Below are 12,664 nucleotides of genomic sequence, written 5' to 3' on the forward strand. Positions count from 1 at the left end.
AAATGACAAAATCTTGAAAAAGGCTCCAATTTTTCAGTAGAATTCATCTTTCATCAAGTCTCCTTTCTTGAAAGGTTTTGCAGTATCCTTGTCTGGAAGCCCGTGATGAATGGCTTAGCCATCATCGGAACTGTCACTTTACTTGTATCTTAATCTTCAGCTATTTTTTTCCCCTGGTTCTTCTTTAAACATGTCTGCACATACAGACCAACAGGTCACTTTCAAGTTTATGTGGATTTTAAAACAAAATTTTTCTTGGTAAATCTTGGCAAACTACAGGAAGTCCATATCATCAGGTAACATTTTCCATACAGATGCAACTCATATAAAAGAGAAAAATAGAAGAGAAAGCACATATACATACGAAAATCTCTTGTGCTGTTTGAATATACCGTAAATCTTTCATGCTGGCTGTGAGCCACATTTTGCCTACAGGTTTTAGGCACCAAATATTCAGAGGTTTGTACTCTGTAATGTCATTTAAATTTAAAGGCTTCCCTGAGCAACATGAAACAAAAATTGCTATTTGACCACAGAGGAAAAGACATGTGTCTGGTTTGAATATTTCCCTTGTAGACAGTGTACCTTATATGACCTTATGAGCTATAAAAAGAAAAATTGAACTGTGGTTCTACCAATTAAATGAAGGCATTTTCATTTTTACATGAAAATAAGCTTTTGTAAGTATACACTTCTAGTTGTTGGATATTGAATTTAATCATTTGCATACATGTTATAAATAACATTCCAAAGTTTCAATAAAGCAACCCCTAATTTGACCTTAAATAAAAGATGTAGACTCCTAATTTAAATTCTGTAAATCTCTTTTTGTCCTACAATACACCCAAAGGTGAATATTTTTTTTCTAGCTTCATCCAATTATTCAAAGTGTGATAGTTTATAACTTGATTTATACCAACAGCAAAACAAAATGGTTCTTAGAAAGAAACCATCAGTGAAAGTCATAAGGATTCAGATAATCAAAATAATTTCTCTTTCCTCACATTGTTCTATTATTACCTTTTGAAATAATCAAAATAAAGAAGTAGTTATCTGTATTATAAAGTGAAATTACCTTCTTGTTTTCTTTTTCACTGTGCCTGGTTATTCTGAAGCACAAACACATATTTTATTATCTTTTTTAACACTTGTCAGGGTCATTATCTAGTCCAAGGGTCTTCTACCCTGTTCCTGGAGATCCAGTAACCTTTGAAGTCACCCTTGCTCAGCTGTTTCTAAAGACTGGGGACACAAGTTATTGATTAATTAAAGAAATAACGTGTTCAATCAAGGAATCTCTGATTTTCAATCAATAACTGGAGCAGAAAAAGAGGGACAATACGAGAATGGTATGAATTGTATGTCTGTAAAGATAAAGAGGAAAATCAATCTTGTCTGTATTAATCTACAGTACGTACATTGAGCACTTTGTGCATAATAACTTCAGCTTCCATCTACATCAAAGCATAATGAGTTCCCAAAGTTCATCCAACCAATTTCATTTCTACATCTGAACACCAAAAGCACCTCTTCAAGATTTTTGTTTTCTATTTTGGAGCTCATCTCTTCTCCAACAGTGACCCCTGCAGTCCTCTCAGAAACCACACCTGTGCAGTTATTGTGTCAGTCCAAATTACACAGATCATTAAAACGTTTGAATTGAAGACCAGGAGAAGTGAAAAAGTCAATGAATAACACAATCGACTTCATAGGGTATTACAAAATCCACACAAGGTCAGTAACATCTGTGGATCCTTTGTTTAGGGGGTCCTACTTACAGTACCATGTGTTTGGTCCATTCTAATCTTCAATTTCTTTCAAAAGAAATTGGTACAAATCTTTTTTTGCTACACCTCTCTTCAAAGGACATTGCAGCATCATCACTGCAGCCCACAATGTAACAGACCAAGAGCTGGTAGGTTTGTGTGTCTTACCACATGGATAAAGAGAGCCATCCTCTTATTTTCAATGGGTTTCTCAGACCTATCCATCTGTTCTTCCCCAGAAATTAGACTTGGCAACTGCTTCATGCACTAGTCACTGAAAGAGAAGGTTTGTACTGTACGTGCCAGTGTCAGACTAAAATCGAAATAGTGTTTTTCCTTTATATTTTCACTGCTTAGGTAATTTGTTGTGGAAACCAGACGTAAAATTAATCTGGAATACATTTATTTTCACAGTTAAATTGATCATACATCCAATTAGACATATCACAGTTTCCCCAACATTGATAGATCCAGTATTTCAAAGACTGGTGCTAAGCACATGTTGGCAATATTAGATAGGCCCATCAGTTGTAAAGTGGAGTTCTCATCAAATTCTTCAACATTGTGAGTGTAATGTGGTAAAAGCTATGTTAATTTCCAACTTAGTTTGGGGGTAAAACAAAGGAAAACAAAATCCCCTAAACCCTCTTATATCATTATCTTAGATGCAATGGAACTGAAACTCTGCATTGATCTGCAGAAATAAAATAATAAAATAAAGATATACATTTCAACTCATAAGATTAAGGATGAGTGGAACTGCATGTAATACTAGGATGTTGCACCAGAAGTGGTTGAGTTGTATGCCCAAATTCTATTTTTTAAGTTTTGATAGGTTTCTTTCAAGTGTCATTTACAGTGAAATGTAAACGGTTTCAATGTAGACTACTGCCTGTGTTATTTAAACAATGTCCTCATTGGTTTGGGAGATGGAATAATTTTAACTATCCATTCAGAAATAAATAATGTATTCAGCAACAAGGTCCCATATGTTGAAAAATAATTTGATATACTGCATACTGGTCTGATCAGAGCATATAACTTAGCTTTTTTTCTATTCTTTATAAAATGTACAGGATGTTTTCAAATTGCTTTCAGTCAGAGGTCACTTTCTTATATTACATTTATCCAAAAAGATCAATCAGAGCCTGCTTTTCAACATGCACGGATGGCAGTCGGAACCAAAATGACAGTTTTGACTGTCAGGCACACAAAACCGAAAGTGTAAAGTTCTACATAAACAGATGTTGTTACATGGTGCCTAAGTCTTGTAGATTACCTTACGAACAGGTGCATCAATAGTGTAGTTATTCACAAGCATTTCATTTACAATAAAAACACAACTGAGAAAAAATATTATCTGAGTCTATTGAGGATAAAGTGGGAAATTATAAATAATTTGATCAAAAACATTTTGTAAAAGCAAAGCATGAACGTTTTAAAACACACAGTGTAAAATAACCTAGACTCAATTTTAAAAGTAACTCAGAACTTACTTCTGATCTGTACTTTTAAAACAGATCGAAATCAGGTCAGACAGTTGTTTCAGGCCACCCATAATTTTCACAGGTTTTCAAAGGTCATCATTCTATGGATGACAGTACCATTGTTGAAAGGACCATATCTATGGTTGCTGTTGAGGCTAAATATGGATGATCTTGTTTTGGATGTCTGCAGGTATCTCCAATCCCTCACTTATTTTTTAACTGATGCAAAATTAACACACACAGTATATAGTGGGGCCTGCTTCTATGAAAACAACAGTTCTTTCCATAACAGCAACTGACTTTTTTTTAAACTGAAGCTCTCAATGAAATGAAATGAAATGAAATGTATTAAGGTAAGTTTTTCAGAATTTCTTGTAATACTTTACTGATCATGCGAATATTTATTTTTTGTAATTCAAAACTACTATCTTAGATAATCAGGATTTAAAGTCAAACCCGTGACAAGAAAAGTAACACAAGAAAGCAGCCCACAAATTGTAAGTACTAAAAGTTTGCATAACTCATTCTAATAATTGTTTTCTCAGGCAAATATGATTCAGCCTTTACAAGTACTGTACATATGCCACAGTTATACCACAACTATTATAAAATTGTTACACACATGAAAAGCAACTGTAATTGTTTGCTTTCCATTTTGCCAAAATAATCCTCAATCCTAAAAATAAATCACTAGTATTTCTGGGATGAAAAAGGAAATAAATGTGATGGAATTTGCCCTTTTATTGGGGGAAATTGTGGTGTTTTAAAAGCTGCTACGATCACAACAGAAAGAAAACAGCAGTGGAAACCAAAAGGGTAACTGAAATACATTTGTGTAAAATGATAGCCATATTCCAGAGTCTAAACCAAATGACATGTTTATTTAATTATACTTGAAAAGGCAATTGTTCTCTTTACCAACAAAAGTGTAATGTAAGAAACAGCTAATTTTCAAGAAAAAGGAAATTACTTCAGCATCCTGGCTCATGGATCTGAAGGCTTGATGTCAATAGTGAAAATGTGTGGAAAGAAGTACAGTATTGTTGGGTAGTTGTCTGCAGTAAATCATTCTGAATGCTGAATGGATATTAGGAACTGGGAAGTCTTGAGACACTATATAGAAAATATAAAATCTGTATATAAAATATGGAATCGTGGTGGCTTGGGGTTGCTTTTCTGCAGCCAAAAAGAAATAAAATAGAAAGTACACATTTACAGAAATTTCTTACCTTCCCATAACATTTTCCAACACATACAGAATGCCCAGCAGTGTTAATAGTGGGTGAAGGTTTTGTGTCTCCCACTCACAATCTCATTTTCATGACATCTTTAAACTAGCACAGAGTTGTATAAACTTGTTGTGGCAGCTACAGGGAGTAGTGTTTTGGGAATAATGATTTTCAAGGATTGTGGACTCAAATCCAAGATGAGACACTGCCCAAACAAGGTACTTTACTTAAATAGGTCCTGCATATGTTCTGCATAGATAGACCTCCAGGTTGTCATTGTAAATGAGAATTTACCCTCTCTGACCCTAAAGCACAACCACTTCCAGACTAAAACAGAAACAGACATTAGGACTGGAGTTGCAGACATTTTATTGTCCTACCATTAATTAAAAACAGGTATAAACACTAATAAACATTTGGATTTCAATCCACAAACCAAATGCTATTGGAATTTCTTACTGAAGTATCATTGCACTTTCAATTTGGTTACCTAGGCTTCATCATGTGTGGCAACTGATCTCTAAAGTGACCAGTGTGGTCACCAGTCTAACTAGATAATATTAGCCATTTTAAGCTAGATAATATTAGTAATTTTAAGTATTGTCTAAGTGAATGAGAACTGACATTTTGTGTCTACGTAGAACCCAGAGGATGATTATGGTATGGTTACAGTTCACAAATCACTGCTATGGAATCCAAAATGGACATTTAAGATATTTAATGAGACTGAGGAGACAGAGCAGCCAGATACAAGTAAGTCCACTGGAGACCATACAAGGTTATTGGAAGTCATTGAAGGGTTACTGAAGCCATGTGTAGGAATGTAATCCAAAGAGGCCACAAGTGAAAATAAGATGATGAAGCTGGGGTTGACACCCTGCCAGATGGGAAGCCAGGGGGAAATAAGGTGAAGAGACCACAGCTAGGACACATGAAAGTTCTGCTTCAAGTTCAGAGTGCGGTGAAGTATGAACATGAAGTCCAACCCCAATATGGTCTCATGATGCAGATGCAGGCCAGCAGGGTGCTCAGAGAAGGCTAAGTAAAACAGTAGGATCCTGAAAGAAGAGTGGAAAGAGATGAGGTGGACAGAGGAAGGGAAAAATAATCAAAACACAAAAGCAGTTGTTTTAGCCGAAGGCATATTAATGGTGAGTCGGATGTTCAAAAAGGTACTGAAAGAAAGGATAGCAGAAAGGGAAGAGCACACCAGGGTGGAAAATTTGAAGAGGTCATGGGAAAATGGAAAAGCAGGAGAACAAAGATCATCACTGGTAAGGGCAACATGGTGGTGACTCCACCGAGCAGGTTGTTTTTCATGAAGTGTGTAAAGATAGTGAAAAGTTCCTTTTTTTGAGCTATAATGAGAGCTATTCTCTCAGGATCCTTTGTGGGAGGCTGAGGGGAGTGTTGTTAAAGATTAATGTAGCATGGAGCATGGTGGCTGTACAGTGGGTGTGTATATTGGAGTGTCCAAGAATGGAGTGGTGATGTTGGTCATGATCATTACCAAACTGATTCTTTCTTTTGCTTGAAAAACAATTGTAGAGATAATGATGCAGCAAAAGATTAAACGTACATACAACTGTGTGTCCCAAAAGGTATAATCACCGTTAATTCATAATGGGCAAATGCTTAACATCTATCAATCCATTTTCTAACCACTTTATCCAGTTGAGGGCTGCTTGATAGCCAGAGCCCATCTTAGCAAGCGATAGGTGCAAGGTGGGGTACACCCTTGACAGGACCCCAGTCCATCGCAAAATGCTTAAAATCTAAGTTTCAGTACTGGTGTTATTTCAGACATATGTATACTCTTGATATTTAATCAGCACAACCGATTTTTATACAGTACATTCAATGAGATCCATGTCATGTTGGTTAATCACAGAATTATAAAGGAAATAAATTACAGTCAAAAAACAGAAATGCATGGAACTGTAACTAAAATTTGTATGGATGAAACAAGCCTGAGTAATACACATATTGACCAATAATAGTAATAATAATTATAATAATAATAATAATAATAATAATAATAGATCAGGACTGATCTGTGGTTTCTTTCTGAAATACTGCTAAAAACAAGGGACCTTCTTAAGGTAAATGTCAAACTGCAGTTTTGATGATCCCTTGGTCATCCGCATTGAAAACCAGAGCTCTGATTCATCTGACCTCTGTAATGGTCTTTGTGGCTCTTCCACAAAGCCCATTTATGTTAGCAGGAAGAGTATTATTATTGGCTTAAGTGCTTCTTTACATTATCTGTCTGCATTTGTTATTCCTGTTGGTGGACCATTACACACAGTTGTCCAAGACTCAGTCAATCACTAGTGCACCCTTGTTAGCACTGCTGAAGTGTAATGATGGATGGATGGACTAATGACTTTACAATATACTGTTCCATTCCAAGAATACACGTCTCTCACTTTCACAGAGCTATGATATTGTTGCAGTGTTATTAAAACCAGCAAATCTGGAAACCCTTTTGCATGCTTACATCACCACTGTTCCTAAGCACACATTTCTTACCACACATGTGCTGTCACACTTTTTGCCATTTCATATTCAGGTGGTAAGTGCAAAAACAGGGGATGTGAGCTCTGACAGTCTCTAAAGGGATTTTGCAGATTCTCATATTAGACTTCAGGTTAATCGTTTCATGGTGCCAAATAATTAGGGTTGACAATGTGTGTTACATTTCCAAAGTGTTTCAGTAGATATATAATCTCAGTAATATAGTTGTGTGAATGACTGTGCAGATGGATCTCAGATTTTGACTTCCTTTCCATCCTGTTGTTTTTTTTTTTTGGTGTGTGCTCATTGAAATCTGGTTATATCATTTTAATAAATTTTTAATTTAATTGTGTGTTACCATGGATACGTGGTACACAGTTCTGGGAATCATGTGGCACAGGAGTCCACAGAGGAAGAGGAGGCTTACAAAACAGCTGCACTTGTGCTTTAGCTAGTTAACTAGTTCACAAAAAGGATTTGAGGATCTGAACAAAAACAGGAAGATATAATTGAATGATTTCCATGCAATTCATTACTGTGAAGCTCAAGGATAGAGCAAATAAAGTTTTGAAAACATAAGCTAATGAACGGCACACTTTTTCTTTAAAAAAACAGTTTGGTCAGGAGATTTTTTTTATAATTAATTTTCAAGATTTATATAATTGAAAAGAAGGGCACCAAAACATCAAGGTGGCATTTCAATATTCTGAAGATAGTGCTTGTTACGACCCCAAGTGTCTAGGGGTGTAACATTTAGGATCATTCTTTTGGAAGCAGGTGGGTTCTGGTGAGGGACTAGGAAGCGTGATAACAAGGGTAAGGAACTAGAGTGGTGCCAAAGGAAAGAAAATAACAAACAAAATGGAGCTGGCTAGGACAGTGAGGGAAAGCTAATTTGACTACAAAAGAAAACCCGAAACACAAGGTCTTCGGCGTCTTCAACACCCTAACTAACCTCCCCTGACTACCCAAAACCATACAAGACAAATGGCACTCACCCGTACTAAACTAGTGTACCCAACAACCTAAACTAACCTTATACACAAAAGTACAAGTGAACCAGGAATACAAATAAGGGAGAACAAGAGTAATCAACAGGAACTGGGTACAAAAGAACACAGAGGTTGAACATGTAAAACAAGGATAAACACAAACAAACGAAAGTACAAAGAAAACAACAGAAACCAACAAAACAACAAAGCCGAAGCTATACAAAAATACACACACACAAAGGTAAACAACAAACCAACAAAGCTGAAGCAAAAGCGAAGCGAAGCGATAACCAAAACCAAATGGGACCGAAGTCAAACGAAAGGCCCTTTCCTTCAGAAAACCTCCATGTTATATCCTGAATAAGATGCACTCTGATTGGCCAATAAGCTAATTGATCACGATGTCATACAGAAAGTGTGGTGTAATGGTGGGCCAATGGGGAAGGGAGAACAATCAAGGGTCAGCAGTGTGGAACATAAAAAAAACACAGACCACACACTGGGACGTAACAGTGCTAAGATAGAGAATAGATACTACTATGTAAGATAGGGAGTAACTAATAGTTGGAGCCTCTATGTGACTAAAGCATATCATATTAAACTCTTGCATATTTTTTATGAGCATGGTCAATATATTGTATCATCTCATTAGCTGTTCAGGTTTGACTTATAGTAGATTATGTAAGCCTTGACATCATATAGAAAAGACATTAAAAAAAAATATGTCTACAGAAAATCTAGGCAAATAATCAATTTACAACCAACAATAACCGACATCCTACAGCACTTATTTCATTTAAAGCAAATCAACTCGAAGGTAGGAGAGCATAGTAAACCAGACAATGATTTGTGCACATATTAGTAAGTAGTAGAGCTTTTATTGCATGTTGAGATTTGTGCTCCTTATACCATAACATTAGCAATTGTTGGTCACATTAAGGCAGCACCATGTACTTCAATAGATCTATTAAAGCAATGAATACGATTTTGTGTTCATGCAATCTAATGTAAAAAAATTCACAAGAAAAATCTGTATCAATGGCATGCTGACCTATTACAATCAGACCATGGAATACACTAGGTTAGATATGAGCATGTCGGACGGGTAAGAATTTCTATTCGAGTTTCTTTGAAGAAGCTCAGTTGTGTCCCACCATTGTCTTGGTATTCTAAGCTGCTTATTTATAAATATTTCATGAGACACTCAGGAAGTAGGATCTCTGTCTTCTCAACCACATAGGTTACTGTCTGAAAGATTTGTTCTGAATTTTTTGATTGTTGAATTTCTTGGAAAGGCTGGACCTTTTTATAGGTTGTGCTGGTGGTTAGGCGGTTTCTGGCATTGACCCATTTCCTCTGAGTCAATTCACTGTCAACATTGTCCATGTAGTATTTGTGAAGGAATTTTGATACAAAGTGATTTTAAGTTCTAGTTACAAAACTGTTAGCGCAGCCTAGAGTAGGGAGTGAACCCTGCTTGACTCTACTGCAGATGAACTTATTATATACTGGAGCTGAAAGAGCCAGACCAATAAGAATATAAGAAATGCCTCATACAAGGCCATTCAACCATTCAAGCCCATTAGGGAAGTAACTAATTGATCCTGTTGAGAGTCATTTTAACCTGGTGATCTTTCCATTAAAAGGAAAAAAATAGTTCAGAAAGTGCTAGTCTTAGAGTGTTTCAGAATAATTCCACAAATTAACATTTATAGTAGGATACATACAGCTTAATTTTGATGTAAACCAGTAGAAAGTAAACTGTTTCACATTTTAATCTCATTAGAATAAAAAATGCTTTATTAATCTTTTCTCCTTTTAAAGGTGCTTTTTATTAACTTTCATGATGAAGGCTATCTGGAATGTCGGGTTTATATATATTAACATTCATGAAATTAAGTTAAGTTTTTAAAAGAAAAGAAAAATCTTAAAACGTTTTGATTCTTCTCATTATGAGCATGGTCGAAATTGTGAAAGGTCTACCTCAGAGACATTTCAACGCCAACTGACAACACCAGAAATGCCACATACAGTATGTATACCTGCCAGCATGTGCAGGTAAAAGGAAGCACTTTGATTGCTTTAGCATGTACATGAGGTCATTTACTTTAGATTAGCCTGAACCTTTGTTCTGAGAAAAATGCCTTTAACATCCAGATTTTTAATGATTTTATTTGATGGTAAAGTCATTATTCAAGATTAATCCTCACAAGACCTAGTTTTGATAGCACTTAAAAACGAAAAAAAGGAATCCAGCAGTCAAATAAAGGTCGCATGTGACTGTCTCCAAACCAGTAAAGGTCAGCTGTGACTCTTCGATATGCCCTAAATGTCATCTGTGATGTTTCGAAGATCAGCCAAGCAATTAAAGGTCAGCTGAGATGTTTATTATAATTATAGCTATTGTTACAATTTTAATTAGCTATTTGGAAAAATAAAAACAAATAAAAACAGTAATCTCAAACATTGTAGAGGTTGAAGGGGTTTAAAAATATGAATATGTTGATCACTAAAAGAAAGGTATCACTACTTTATGTATGCATATTTTTATTAACAATGTTTGCAGAAGTTATACAGTACATTGATTAAATATTGAAGTGTCATTTTGGTTAATTGCTCATTTAGGACAGACCATGATACATTCTGTACAAGAGACTTTGTTGAATAAGTACTAAATCTGAAGAGAGAACTGATTGGACACAGGTGATGAGGTGACTTAACTTGTTGAATATCAAGCCTGGTCGAAATCAATAAAGAAAAACTAAAAGATCCCAGTTTGCCCCATCTATAAAGAGTACGGTGCCCTCCTGCAATTTGTTGACAGCACTACAGTTGAATTCACTAACAGTGGAGTTAAGTCCTCTTTAGGGATGAACCAAGGTTTTGTGTAGACCACCCTGATGGATGTGCAGAGTGGAGAACGATATGCTAATGTTTTTATACAATGGACCATTTGATAGGTAGATTCATATTGAATTTTCTGCATTGGCTTAATGGAGATCTACTCGAAGTGATTCAAATTGATAGCCGAATGATGACTCATTAATCAAAGGAATTCAACATGCTTCCCTTCCATCTTAACATCACAACATTCCAGCAGAACAACATCTCCTGTTTTGTAAAAATGGCTTGCGTGCATGATTGACACTTATGCTGTTGGTGCTTTACTCACGAGGCTTGATTCCTATTGAACATTGACATGGAACAAAATGTGTCTTATGATGCTCAGAGACCTGTGAAAAGGCACAAGCTCATCCAGGCACAGGGTGAACACAACATGTATCTGTGACACATACCTTCCACATGGTTCAAGTTGTACAGTTTTTATCACTTCTAATAATGACCACACACTATAATCCTATGTCTGTGTCAATTACTGTCTGTTCAATAAGATGTCAGTGCACAATGTACATTAATCATTTTCATTTTCCTGATCTGTAAGTTGCACTTATAAATGATGTTTTTCTTGATGTTCATCATATTACATTTTTTTTAGTTCAGCACGTTTTATGATGTAAAGATAAAAAATAAAGGGTGTTCGTTCAACTCATTTTCATTTATCAATCAATATCAAAATACAGATCCAGCCATTCAGAGTGTGAAGGGGATACTACGGTAGTTTGCAGTTCAGGGGCTGTGGTGTTCCACATTTTTTAAATTACTCAGTTGTGGGCCTGCACTACTTCGTAAAACCGCCAGGCAGAGCATTTGGGTTGGTCACCAGAAAACGCCTGGTTTCGAATCCTGGTCAATACTGAGGGACAATCGTTGTCCAATTACAGAATTTAAGTTGTATACTGTTTAGACTTTTATTAATTTTAAACTGTATATTACACCATGTTAAACATTGAACTAATTAGAAAGTTGATGTATTTCATAAAAGCAATGTGTGAACGTGATGTCAACCTGAAACAGGCAAATCCACGTACAGAAAATGTAAAGGTAAATTTCGGCAGCCAAAATTAAAACCAGAAGTATAACGTAATACATACCTAATGTAAACAGTCTTCCACTGGTTTGATGGCAAGAAAAACTTCTCTGAATACAATTTTTAATGAGAAATAACAAGGCTATCTTAACAAACCAAAAAAGAATGGATCCACAATGCTAAAATTCAATTTTAGAAAAGTGTTCCGTTAATTTTATACATAACATTTTGGGTTGAATGGTACTCACACTGAGTACAGTTTCAAGCCTACTGTAACTTGCGTAGTAGTCAGCAATACCTCATACTGTATATTTGGCTTGATTTGTTAATATGTCTTTATGTTCAATGAAAAATTCAATAATTAAAAAGTATGATCACTTAAAACATTTCATCTGTGGGCATTTAAGAGAACATTTCCTTTCAGGCCAATGCAACGTATGTATATACAGTAACATTGAAATATCAATATTCCTACAATTCCTTTACGTCCAAGAACACAGCCATGCCATCAAACATCCTCTATGTTTTCTAATTATCCTAAACCTAACCCTAGCTAAGGGTTTGCGTGGTTAGGGTTAGAGGTCCAGATTGTCTCTTAAAAATCAATGAAACCTTCCACTCATTTGAGTGGAAAATATATCTCAGGGCATCAATATATTAACTTTATAACACTCAACAATCTTGCCAAACCAAAGAAAATGTATGAACTGTGCTACAATTTTATTTCTTGACAAGTATTCCGTCA

The sequence above is a fragment of the Lepisosteus oculatus genome, chromosome 6 (assembly GCF_040954835.1).
Source record: "Lepisosteus oculatus isolate fLepOcu1 chromosome 6, fLepOcu1.hap2, whole genome shotgun sequence".
NCBI lineage: Eukaryota > Metazoa > Chordata > Actinopteri > Semionotiformes > Lepisosteidae > Lepisosteus > Lepisosteus oculatus.